Below are 12500 nucleotides of genomic sequence, written 5' to 3' on the forward strand. Positions count from 1 at the left end.
AAAGATTTGAGTTAAAAATGCTGTTTTAAAAGAAAATAGCAGATCTGCAAAGTCTTAAAATAATGCTTATAGCTCAAATATAAAATGACACTGGTGATTCCATGCCAGAGTCAGTGAAGAACAAGGTGTTTTAATCTACTGTAATAATGTAATGTAATATAATATAATATTTGTATTGTTAGATTTCTCCATGCCAGAGTCAGTGAAGAACAAGGTGGCCATGGGAGCATCAGGTCTGGTTCTGGGTCTGGTCTTGTTCCTGTCTGGATTCATCTACTTCCAGTGGAAGAAACGAGGTGATTAACATGTTTAATCAACATGTTAATTAACATGTTTAATTAACATGTTTCAACATGTTTAACTAAGATATTTCATTGACATGTTGACTGTTATTGTGTTATTGTGTGTACATTTATGCATTGTATGGAGAAATACACACAAACATAGGATTTATTTGTGTGTCTGTTTTAACTGTCTCTCTTCTTCTTCTATCAGGTCGTATTCTGGTGCCGACAACCAATGACGATCTTTAGACTCCTCCCACACACCCAGGTTCACTTCCTCTTCCTTTTTACCAAACTTTGTTTTTTTTTGTTTTATGTATAAAAGTATAAAACATACACAAAACAACATGCTTGTGTAAGAAGTGAAACAACTAGCCTGGTAAACCATCCTGGTCGCGTGAATTCACATTATCATGTGTCTTCTGCCTCCTTTATTATAATAATGAATCTAATATTCAAATTTAATAATCAAATGATTTGTTGTATCAGACAACACTGATGACAATGTGGTCAGATGGGGGGGGGGGGTCCTCTTGGTAAACTGTGTAGTTTGGACCATGAGGATTGTTGTCTTCATGAATTGAGTACGTGGGGATCTCATTTGAAACAAGACATTTTGGCTTTCATGAGCGATCCATTTTAGCTGAACACAACATTTCAGTGAACTGAACCCAATGATTCAGTTCATTGAACACAACATTTCAGTGAACTGAACCCAATGATTCAGTTCATTGAACACAACATTTTAGTGAACTGAACACAATGATTCAGTTCATTGAAAACACTGATCATTCCATCACTAGCAGGATCAAAGACAGAACCTTGTGGTCCAAAGGAGAGTGTTCTACCAACTGAGCTGCCCTTCCATTCCATTCCATTCCATTCCATTACAGTCATTTAGCAGACACTTTTATTCAAAGCGACATACAATAAGTGCATTCAACATAGGTAGGGAACGAAACTACTAATCACCAGAAGTCCTAAGTGCATTTTCTGCTAAAACAAGCAACTAAGAGTATACCTAGCGCTAAGGTAAAAGTGTAATATATCAGCTACCTACTTTCTTAAACAGATGAGACAAATAGCAAAATCAAATGAGAAAGAGCTAAAACAAATAAGTGTATAGACTAAACAAGATCCAATAAAACAATACAATAATAAAACAAGAGTTCGTACAACAAGCAGGCAAGGCAAAGAGGAAGGGTAGTGTTTGAGGTGGGTTTTCAGTCTGCGGCGAAAGATGGGCAGTGACTCTGCTGTCCTGACATCAGTGACTCTGCTGTCCTGACATCAGTGACTCTGCTGTCCTGACATCAGTGGGGAGTTCATTCCACCACTGTGGGGCCAGAACAGAAAAACGTTGTGACCGTGTAGATCGGCCAGAAGGACCCTTGAGCGACGAGGCAATCAGTCGCCCCGAGGTGGCAGACCGCAGTGGTCGGGGCAGGGGTGTAAGCATCGACCATAGCCTGGAGGTAAGAAGGAGCTGTTCCTTTCACTGCCCTATAGGCTAGCACCAGGGTTTTAAACTGGATGTGAGCCGCTACGGGGAGCCAGTGTCGAGAACGGAGAAGGATAGTTGTGTGGGAGAACTTTGGGCGGTTGAACACCAGACGAGCCGCAGCTTTCTGAACAAGCTCCAGAGGTCTGATGGCAGATGCCGGAGCACCACCTTCCTACTAAGATACACTATTGTGTATCTTATGAATGGACTGAGTTGTTTCTATTGATGCTTACTGTAGTTGCAGGGAGACTTGTTCATGATCTATTAACTAGCATAGTTTTAAATCATTAAATACTACCACACATTTAACAAGTTATGAATAATACATTAACTAATACTTTAGAAATGATTCATGTACTATTATAAGGGAAGGTTGTTCTAAAGTGTTAACATGTTCACACAGTTAATACATTCTGATTCTTATTGGTTTATTGTCTTTTCACAGAACACCTGGGAGTGTTTTCAGAGAAGCAGAGAGTCATCACTGCTCCTGGTGGAGAGAGGAGGAAATACATGTGTTCATTCAGCTTTTAAATAGTCATAACAGCAGCACAATGATGACATCATCAACCTTTTAAATAGTCATAACAGCAGCGCAATGATGACATCATCAACCTTTTTTCACAAACGTGTCCTTTAAACAAGTGGACAACTATTAAAATGTAGTAGACGTGAATGCCTGACAGGGCTTCCTGTTATGACCGCCTACCTGGTTTGTGTTTTTTTGTGTTCCTCTGAACCCTGTTGAAGGGCCTGTTGCAGCCAATGTGATTGTGGTTTACTAGGTGTATGAAGTTGCTGTGATATAGTGAAGGTGCTGTGACATTACTGATTGACCTGGGCATACAGTAGGCGTGGCTTCAGCCTATCTGGGGGCTCAGCCTATGTGGGGGTGTCACAGGTGCACAGCATTAGGGAATCACAGAGGGAAACCATACAGTTTTTCAACCGTGTGTGTTTCTGTTTGTTTTGAGTTATTTTGGGTTTATTTTCTTACCACAGTTAGTTGTTTAGTTTTCCATTAAACACCCGGCTTTGTTTATGCTGTTATCATCCTGCTTCAAAATAAACATTTTAAATGCACTCAAAGAGAAGACCTGAGTTACTGTCAACACCACGCGTTGGAAAAGCTTCACACCATATCCCTCACTGGACATTATTTGTTGTTCTTCTGCCTTTACAGGCCTTTATGCTGTAAAGATATTTAATACAATTATTTGTTGTTGGGCTGCCTTTACAGGGCCTTTATGCTGAAAAGATATTTAATACAATGATTTGTTGTTGGGCTGCCTTTACAGGGCCTTTATGCTGAAAAGATATTTAATACAATTATTTGTTGTTGGGCTGCCTTTACAGGGCCTTTATGCTGAAAAGATATTCAATACAATTAAAACGTACTTAAATGACATAAAACATACAGGGGTTCCCATGGAAATAGGGAAACCTTTCCAAATAGTGAAAAAGCTCTAGATATACCGTAATAGACAGACAGACAGACAGACGATGAAAAGATAGACAGAATCCTCTCCTTTCCAGTTGCCTCCTGGCGCCCCCTGCCGGCTTGGCGACCACATTGAGGGGGTCCCAGGTGGTGACAGTAAAGGGACAATTTAAGGACTTTTAAACCCTCTTTAATACCTTAAAGGATCTACACCATGAATTAAAAAAATAAAATAATAATATTTAATGTCATATTGTTTATGTCCCTCAAACGTTTTTCAAAAGGTTTGAGCCTAAATCAAGCCTCAGATATACTCATTCTGACTAACTTCTCTCTGGCTTATAAAGCACTTTCACCTGCAATACCACATTGTCCTGTTTGGCACCGTGCACGGGGCGCTATGTTATCTCCTGGTTCTGTGTGGAAAAAGTTTTTTAAAAAAGGAGGAGAAAAAAAAGATTTCTTTTTTTGGTTGGAACTGAAAAACGGGAGGGATTGTACCCTGACGTGACATCACATCAGGGTGCAAATCAGTTTGGCCTGTTTTGAGACCAATTTACAGAAAACCCCAGATTTGCTGTGAAAGCCTGAGTGTTCAAACTCGGGTATTTTTGGGGATAGAAGAGAGGTAGGGGAGACCAAAAACACACAAAAAAGAAGTTAAAATTCATGGTGTAGGCCCTTTAAAAAAATGTAATGAGATAAGAAAAAAGAGCATTACTGTATCAAAAGTAATCAACAAACTATATTATAAAATCTGCTAAAAAATATTGGACAAATTGTCAATTAATTTAAAGGTGTAGTGAAATGAAAAATATGTTTTTCACACTTTTAGAGCATATCCGTGGTCATCATATGGGCATACCTACCAATAGATGCCAAAAAAAATGGGAAAAAAACAATTTTTGTGTATTTTTACATCTAAAGTCCCTAAAAAGCCTATCTTAAGTACTTCCTGTAAACGAAAACGTGCTGCGTGATGACATAACACAGCCTTCATGAAAATAAATGAATCTTGATTACATGCACCTGTTTGATTCCCATAGCTGCACGTTCTTCAAACACAGCTGATTTGAATTACAGAGATACTCCGTTTTGAATATCATTGAAGATGAGTGTATTACTCATTTTAAACTTCATCTGCACACTAAAATATGTATCTGAAAACATTATAGGTTAGAAATAAGCCAGGTAGTAGCAAACGTGCTTCACTGGCCGTCTCTCTCTCACTTGTAAATAAACAATAGCCGTGTGCCGCACGGCTGAAGTGATTGAGATCGAACGTCCCATAGCCTGAAGGGATGGGACCTTCTGATTGGTTTAGAGTCGTTGAGCCGATGTTTCAGGCTGAACCTTCAAAATAAAATGACCGAAAATGTCACTTCAGTGCGTCTTTAAGAAAAAGGCAAAAACATTGAAAATAGTTGTGAGCTTGTAGATCGACTATTTTCACAATATTTATCTGTGGAACTGAGTCAAACAAATGTAATGCCTCAACTTCAACAATTCCAATCACTTGGGGGGTCCCAGTTCAAATATGATTTTGGGGGGTCCCCAGTTCAAATATGATTTTGGGGGGTCCCCAGTTCAAATATGATTATTTTGGGGGGTCCCCAGTATTTTGAGCGGTTGTATGTGCAGCAGATACATTACATACTGAGGAAGAGTCTAAGAGAATAAACATCTCAGAAGATCTGAAATGGTCCACGCACACAACGTACGTGGTTAAGAAAGCACAGCAGCGGCTCTACTGCCTCCGGCGCCTGAGGACATTCAGTGTGAGCCCTCGCATCCTCAGGGCATTCTACAGCAGCACGATCGAGAGTGTCCTAACGAGTGGCTCCACCGCGTGGTATGGGAACTGTACTGACCTCGACCGCAAGGCTCTGCAGAGAGTGGTGCGGTCAGCTCAGCGCGTCGTAGGAGGTGAGCTCCCCTCCCTCCAGGATATACACGTCAGGCGATGTGCAGCCAAAGCTGAGAGCATCATCAAGGACAGACATCATCCCAGCCACAGACCGTTTGCCCCAACGCAGCACCCTCGACCCGGCAAGCTATACCAGAGCATCATGAGCCACCCCAAGAGACTGTGGCAGAGTTTCTATGTCGCAGCAATACGGCTGCTGAACAAAACCTAAGACTGTTGATCTGATTTGCACATTACTGATACACTTTTAAGGACCTTAAGCCAACATGATACTGACATGCACTTTACTGACTTGCACTTCATGTACTTTAGGCCCTCTCCTGTCACAAGATACTGATTTTAATATGCCAGGCTTTTCATTCTTTATTGCTAATCTGTTTTTTATTCTTCTCCTGCTTTGAGCTGCAAATGTGGAAGCCTGCATAAACAAGCGTTTCACCTCACCGTTACCTGTAATTGTGTTGTGACAATAAAGTTGATTGGATTGGAACTGCAATATTAAAGTGTAGCTTTTTGAGTTGACTTTAGTTGCTTCATTTTCCATAACAAACCACCAACAACCATCACAGTGACCCCTGGCGTCACAAGATTCTACAGGTGACAAAGTTCGGTGCTGCAAGCAGTCCTGCAGAAAACCACACACGCACGCGTGCTTATAAAAATGTTCAAATTGTTAGATTATATAGATATATTTCCCCCTAACATGTTGGACATTATTCCAACACAGGCTGAGCTTGAACACTGATGTTCTTGTTGTAACTTTATACCATCTAAACAAGTGGTTCTCAACCTTTTCAGGCCACGACCCCCCAAAATAATCATATTTGAACTGGGGACCCCCCACCCTGATAAGCACTTGGAATGTAGGAGTTAAGGCATTACGTTGTGTTTGACTCTAGATACAAAGTTGTGAAAATAGCATGTTGTGAAAATATTGTTGTGAAACCATTTGTTACGGCCCCTTTAACCTTGGCTCGAACACTCAAGGGACCACAACATAATAAAGGACATAGTCAGGTTTCACACTAAATTGAAGGTTTATTTTTCAATATAACGAACATCAAGTGTACGTTTTTAATACACCATGAAATACTGATTAAGGCAACCTCAAGAGTAACAGTGAACCAATAGAAACCTGGCTAAAGTCCTAACCAAACAAAAAGGTGATGGGCTGGCCAAAGTGAAAAGTGGAGAGTCTGGTGAGCCAGGCACTGTGTGCCCGTCGCCTCACCAGACTCCCATAAACTACCAAAACATATACTAAAACTAAACTAACCAGTAACGAGAGAACAAATAATACTTACAACCAGCCCATCAGAAATGAAATAAAGAACTACAAAACTACTATGGGATCAAAACATTGGTGTTGACTGCTGGGGTGCTGAGGAGCTTCTGAACGCTGGCTAGAGTTCCTGTTTTATAGACCTGGCCCTAATCACACATGAAGCACAGCTGTTTTATAGACCTGGTCCTAATCACACATGAAGCACAGCTGTTTTATAGACCTGGCCCTAATCACACATGAAGCACAGCTGTTTTATAGACCTGGCCCTAATCACACATGAAGCACAGCTGTTTTATAGACCTGGTCCTAATCACACATGAAGCACAGCTGTTTTATAGACCTGGTCCTAATCACACATGAAGCACAGCTGTTTTATAGACCTGGTCCTAATCACACATGAAGCACAGCTGTTTTATAGACCTGGTCCTAATCACACATGAAGCACAGCTGTTTTATAGACCTGGTCCTAATCACACATGAAGCACAGCTGTTTTATAGACCTGGTCCTAATCACACATGAAGCACAGCTGTTTTATAGACCTGGTCCTAATCACACATGAAGCACAGCTGTTTTATAGACCTGGCCCTAATCACACATGAAGCACAGCTGTTTTATAGACCTGGTCCTAATCACACATGAAGCACAGCTGTTTTATAGACCTGGTCCTAATCACACATGAAGCACAGCTGTTTTATAGACCTGGTCCTAATCACACATGAAGCACAGCTGTTTTATAGACCTGGTCCTAATCACACATGAAGCACAGCTGTTTTATAGACCTGGTCCTAATCACACATGAAGCACAGCTGTTTTATAGACCTGGTCCTAATCACACATGAAGCACAGCTGTTTTATAGACCTGGTCCTAATCACACATGAAGCACAGCTGTTTTATAGACCTGGTCCTAATCACACATGAAGCACAGCTGGGAATGGGAGGAGCCGCCAGAGCACTCCCAGGTGAGTGACAGGTGTCTAGCCAGACCAGGGCAGCAGAGCCAGCAAGGCAGGGTAGACACTACACACAGGACAAATAAGCATCAGTGAACACATAAGCAAAGAAAGACTATAGACTGAGGTGTGAATATGTGCTAGCACATAACACCATTGTTGTGAAAATAGCCGATCTACAAGCTCGCGTTGTGAGCTTGTAGATCTGCTATTTTCACAATTTTTGCCTCCTTATATTTTTTAACAATTTGGCCAATGTTTGAGCAGTTTTAGTTTGTTGATTACTTTGTTGATTACTTAGAGAACCACAGGGTGAGAACCCCTGATCTAAACAAGTGCTAAACATTGAACTAAGTACAAGTTGTTAATGAACCATAAATAGCAACATTCAAAGCTCAGATGAGATGTTTATATCTAGACCGGATCCCCAGATGATTATCTTAATGTACAACATTGTTTTCTCTCTCAACAGTAAACACACCCACACACAGTAGAAGTGTATACAGGGGATCTGTGCATTTATAAAGTTACAATGTAAGGACTTTTAAGATCTTTTTAATACCAAATTGGCCAAATATTACCTAAGAAAGAGGCAAACATTGTGGAAAATAGCCGATCTACAAGCTCACAACGCCTCACTTAGTTTACTTCCATATAGTTCGGCTATTTTCACAATATTTATATGTGGAACCGAGTCAAACCCCAGAGTACAACATGTATTTGTTTTTATATTCTTATTTTAAGTATATTATGTTTATTTTATGTATTATTTTGTCTTTTAACAGTGTTCAAAATAAAACAATCAATCAGTCAAATGTAATATTTCACAGTACCAATCTGCCACAGACCCATAGGGACTAAATCATTCTTTCAGAAATGGAGATTTAATGTTTTTTCAAGAGCAGCTCATTTAATTCGTCAACTTATTTTATCAAATTTTCTATCACACAAGAATTGTAAAAAAAAAAAAAGAAAGAAAAAGAAGGGGTAAAAAAGGTCATCAGAATCCATTTTATTGGCCTGTGTTTTTACACAAACATACAGTGACTGGTTGGCTGTTGGCTGGCTTCACACAAACATCACAGCAAAGTAAGGGTTAATATTATAGCTGAAACTGAAAATCAATCTAAAGTAGAAGTATGAATGTGATGGCAGTTGTGTTATGCAGCGCTCACAGTTGTGCTATGCAAACCCCACATCATCTTCTAAATCACATTTCCCCTGAGCAGCAATGTGCATCACCATGACAACACACCATCTTCATCACCATGACAACACACCATCTTCATCACCATGACAACACACCATCTTCATCACCATGACAACACACCATCTTCATCATCATGACAACACACCATCTTCATCACTACGACAACACACCATCTTCATCACCATGACAACACACCATCTTCATCACCATGACAACACACCATCTTCATCACCATGACAACACACCATCTTCATCACCATGACAACACACCATCTTCATCACCACGACAACACACCATCTTCATCACCATGACAACACACCATCTTCATCACCATGGCAACACACCATCTTCATCACCACGACAACACACCATCTTCATCACCATGACAACACACCATCTTCATCACCATGACAACACACCATCTTCATCACCATGACAACACACCATCTTCATCGTCATCGGCAACACAGCTCCGTAAAGTTACTATTCTACCAGGGGGAGGAGCTTAACCACTTTAACCCAGACGTCCCTCAGGGATCCGTACTAGTGACCTTTATGTTTACGCTCGACATTAACATATCTTCACTGAAAACAGCAGATCTACAAGCTCACAGCTTGTCCATCTGCTATTTTCCTGCAATTCTACAAATGTCTTTTTTACTTATTTTGCTATAATATCAGTGGTCCTCAAACTGTTTTCATGTCAAGGACCACCCAAAATGATATGTACTTGGCGCCATCTCAAAATATGTTGTTCCAGGGACCCACAGAAGCAAAGATTGAGTTACAAATGTTCTCTTTAAAAAAAAAGAAAAAAGATTTACACACATTTTCCATGATTTTTCAAAAATAGCAGATCTGCTATTTTTGATAGTATAAAATAATGGTTAAAAAGTGGTTACACAGATGTGTATCTTAATGTTTTAATGACATTACCAAAATGCCAGGTCTGAAGTGGTTAAAAATCAACACAGATTGGCTGCAAACACCGACGTCATAAAAAAACATTTCCTCATAGCCGATAGTTCTACCAAGAATGACTCTTCCTCACTTCCAGAATAAGTAGTTCTCAATGATCAAAATGGTATTAAATGGGGGTCTGTGGTCTATCAAACTGGGGGTCCTTGAATCACTGCTGTAGCTGTAAAAAATATTCTCTTATGGGGGTCCCTGGCGTATGTTTTCAAATGGGTCATATGTGTCAGTTTAAATTAGGGGTCCTTGACATGAAACAGTGTGAGAAACACTGCCTTCAGAGATCAGGGTACATGTGGACCAGCAGGGGGCAGTATGACACACAGTGGGTAATCACACATAACAGTTTATCCAAAGCCTGGTCATAATTATGTAACATAAAACCAGTGGTTCTCAAAGTGGGGTCAGGGGACCCCCAGGGGTCCTTGAAAGGGTTCCCAGGGGGTCCCCAGCAAAATGTGTTAATATAGCATAAGTTTAGGGACTAGCATAAGTTTAGTTTAAGGACTTTAAACCCAGATACAGCTATTTAAAATAATAATAATAATCCGGTAAAGAATAGGAATATTCTTAGAAATGAGAAATATTTGAACACCACATATCTTCTATAGGGGTCCCTGGCACAAATATTCTCAGATAGGGGTCCGCAGACAAATACATTCGGGGTCCATGACAAGAAAATGTTTGAGATCCTTAAAGTGGCATAAAGGGCCGTGATGGAAGCCAGTAACGATGGGTGTGGGTGACCACTCCAGCTATGGGTTTGACCACTCCAGCTATGGGTTTGACCACTCCAGCTATGGGTTTGTTCATGTAAAACGTTGGGATGAATTAAAACAGCAAAGAGAGAAAAAAAAACTCATGAAAATAATAATAATACTCGTTGGATTTGGCAAACAGCAAATAGGCTAAATTCACAACAATATTTACACGATCCCTTCCCAATCCAGGGATGCATTTAATTTAAAAAGCATGAAAAGAAAAACAATTATCTTTTTTTTTCAAAATACATTTCTAAAGCAAAAGAAGGCATGTAGCATAGCGTTAGCCTAGTGTTAAACATGGGGATAAAACATGTTTCAAAGCATCATGAGTTCCTCCCCAAGCTCTCCCAAACACTCTTAAAGGCAAGTGATTTATTTTTCTTTCTTTTTTTGTAAAGAAAAAAATAAATATAATATATAGAAATATGAGTTCTCTCTCCTGATTGGATAAAATTGGTATCCTGACCTGAACATGTATTTTATGTTAAAGAGTTGGAGAGACAGTTAGACCCGTTACTGTTAACACACACTCTATAGCAATGATTACTATCACAATATAGAGATAATTTACACTTTATTTTAACAAAAGAATATCACTTACTGCACCTTTAACTACTTCAACCCTCGTGTCCCTATTCCGGTGCAAAAACACTCAGCAAAAATAACCAGACCTACAAGCTCACAACACGTCACAATGTGACTCGCTGTGAGCTTGTAGATCGGCTGTTTTGTTTTATTCAGTGTAGAGAGGGAAAAATAAAGTACAGGAACCATTAGCCAGAAATAGCAGATCTACAAGCTCACAATGCGTCGCAAGGCGACACATTTCTTGTGTGACTTCGAGATCGGTTATTGTTGGAACAGAGATTTGGGGCCCTACCTTCCCTTTACCCCGTATGCCTAAACATTTAATGCCATTTTATACCATTTTGAAAAACATTTAAAACATAGTTCAGAGAAAGTATCTGTGTCATTTTAAGTTTTCTTTGGCTATTCAAAAATAGCAGATCTACAAGCTCATAGCGCGGCTATGAGCTTGTAGATCTGCTATTTTTGGAAAAGTTGTGAAAATGTGTGCATTTTTTAAAGCAAACATTTTTTTTTAACTCCGTTACAACTTCTGGGTGGGGGGGGGGGGGTCCCTGGAACAAAATATTTTGAGATGGGGGACACAAATACATTTTGGGGGTCCTTGAAATGAAAAGGTTTGAGAACCACTGATTATAGCAACATCAACCTTTTTCAAAAAACTGTTAGGATTTAGAAGACATTTGTAGAATCCCCCAGAAGCAAAGATTTGAGTTAGGGTGCGCTCCCACCGCACTTTTATTTTACCTCTGGGGCAGAATCTGCCAATGCTTTGTCAATGCAAATGCGTGGATTCCTGGTCTTGCGGATTTTTTCCAAGAATCCACGCATTTGCATTGACAAAGCATTGGCAGATTCTGCCCCAGAGGTAAAATCCCTTACAAATGTTTCCTTTAAAAAAAGAAAATATTTTCAAAGATTTACACACATTCTCACGATTAAAAAAAAAAGATTAGCAGATATACAAGCTCATAGCATGGCACGGAGTGCTTGTATGAGCTTGTATATCTGCAAAAGTATTTTTTTCCTGGACTCCATAGATCATGACGCAACTTCCCATATAGGTCCCGCCCCTTTTCAGATTTCAAGATGTTCCGCCATTTTGCGTTATCTTCAACACATATTTTGCTATTACTCCTACAAATTTGGTCCAAAACACACAAATCGGCACACACTCTTTGTCTTTGGTCATGTGATCAAGATTTATCAATCAGATTTTTCATAATCCCTTCGGATTGGCTACGATTGGCTTCTAAAATTTGTGGGAGGGTCCGTTTTGGCAAAAAAAATCACAAATCATGAACACGCGTCCTATCTGCCCAAGCTTCTCGAACTGCTGACTGTCAACATTCAGCAGCTAGAAGGGATGTTTGGCCAGACTGACAAGTATCTCTGTGACATCATCATAGGCTAATCTTTTAATGGATATTGATATGGATAATTGTATGGATACTTTTCGAAATAAAGTTTGGTACCCAAGGCTAGAATCCATCAGTAGGTCCTAAAGAAGCCTCATAAAAAATGTGGCGCTTTTATCCGCTTCGTTTCGATTATCTTGTTAAGCTATAC

The sequence above is a fragment of the Gymnoscopelus microlampas genome, assembly GCF_963454915.1.
Source record: "Gymnoscopelus microlampas genome assembly, chromosome: 4".
Classification (NCBI taxonomy): domain Eukaryota; kingdom Metazoa; phylum Chordata; class Actinopteri; order Myctophiformes; family Myctophidae; genus Gymnoscopelus; species Gymnoscopelus microlampas.